Raw genomic sequence first — 1,479 nt, forward strand, 5'->3', positions numbered from 1 at the left:
CAGCTCCAGGTTGAGCTGTTGTTCAGCATCTTAGCTGTAGAGGGCAGTGTCACTGGCCCTCATATGTGGGATCCGAACCGGGGTCCTCTGGCATCCCAAGCCAGCTCTTAACCAATGCACCACTCGGCTGGCACTGTATAAAGAACCGTTATATGGCTGCTGAGCAACTCTCAAACTGTCTCAAGGCCTCTATCATTTAGCATACTGTGTAACTGAAATGTGTCACCAGCAATAATTCAGGAAACTTGAGCGTGTCAGCACTGGCTCCTGGCAGGAGGTGAGACATGCTTCCTGGTACCAGATGAAAGCCCAGGAAACAGGAGTAGCAGGAAGGAGATGGAAACCTGGAACAATCAAAGACATTGGCCAGGGGCTCCCAGGGAGAGACTTAACGATGGGGGGTCAAGTTCAAATAAAGGCATGGAGAGTCTCATCACTCCCAAGCCAGCATTCAGTGTCTGAAGGGAAATTTGTTGGTATTACGTAAGAAGCACAGAATGGGGACAGGACTGGTAGTCAAAACACTAAATTCCTTCGAGGGATTCAGTCAGAAACTTAGATCAGGGAGAACAACCTTTGGGTGGAAGATACTGGGTGGAATATGTTAGTAATGACATGAAAGAGTGTAACGCATGACCTTGCCAGCTTTCCAGGGATGTCTGTGGGGGGCCACTTAATAAGCCATGAGTCCTGAGATAAAGGTCTCAACACCCAGTGTCAGTTTAAGCAAGATCAGTGTGGAGGAAAATGCTGACACTTACGATGAGCTGTCAAGAGCAGGCCAACCCAGGCAAGAAAAAATTAGAGCATTTACCCTTACTTCTAACACCATGAACAAGTCAAGTATAAATGACCCGGAAGGTGTATGAAAACACAGATGGTTGGGCCCACCTCAAGTTTCTGATTCTGGGGTGGAATGGGGATGGAGAATGTGCATATGTTTAGCAAATAGTTTCTCACAAAATGATACTGCTGCTGCTGAGACCTACCACATAGATGGGGTCGTGCTGTGCAGGCGGCTGGGAGGAAACAGCAAAGATAGCAGCCCTGAGTGGAAGGAGACAGGGTGAAATGCAAGCACACTGGAGCCACTCTGGCAGACACCGCATTCTCGTTGGTGCCTCTCGTAAGAACAGTGCACAGCAGAGGCTCTGCTTCAAGGGCGTGTATCATCACCCCCACTTCGTAAGGTGGCCGCTGCATAGCGACTTCCTTCCAAAGGGTACAGTGTGGAAAGAGGGTGTCTTTGTCCACTCGGGCTGCTGGAATAGAATACCACAGACTGGGCAGCGTATACAACAGAAATTTCTTTCTCACAGTTCTGGAGGCTGGGAAATCCAAGTTGAAGGCCAGCTGGTGGCACAGTCAGTGTCTGGTGAGACCTTCCTGGATCAGAGACAGCCGTCTTTTCTCTGTAATCTTCCATGGAGGAAGGGACAATGGATCTCTCCGGGGTCTCTTGTATAAGGGCACTAATAT

Source organism: Hipposideros armiger, unplaced genomic scaffold (assembly GCF_001890085.2).
Source record: "Hipposideros armiger isolate ML-2016 unplaced genomic scaffold, ASM189008v1 scaffold_52, whole genome shotgun sequence".
In the NCBI taxonomy this organism is placed as follows: domain Eukaryota; kingdom Metazoa; phylum Chordata; class Mammalia; order Chiroptera; family Hipposideridae; genus Hipposideros; species Hipposideros armiger.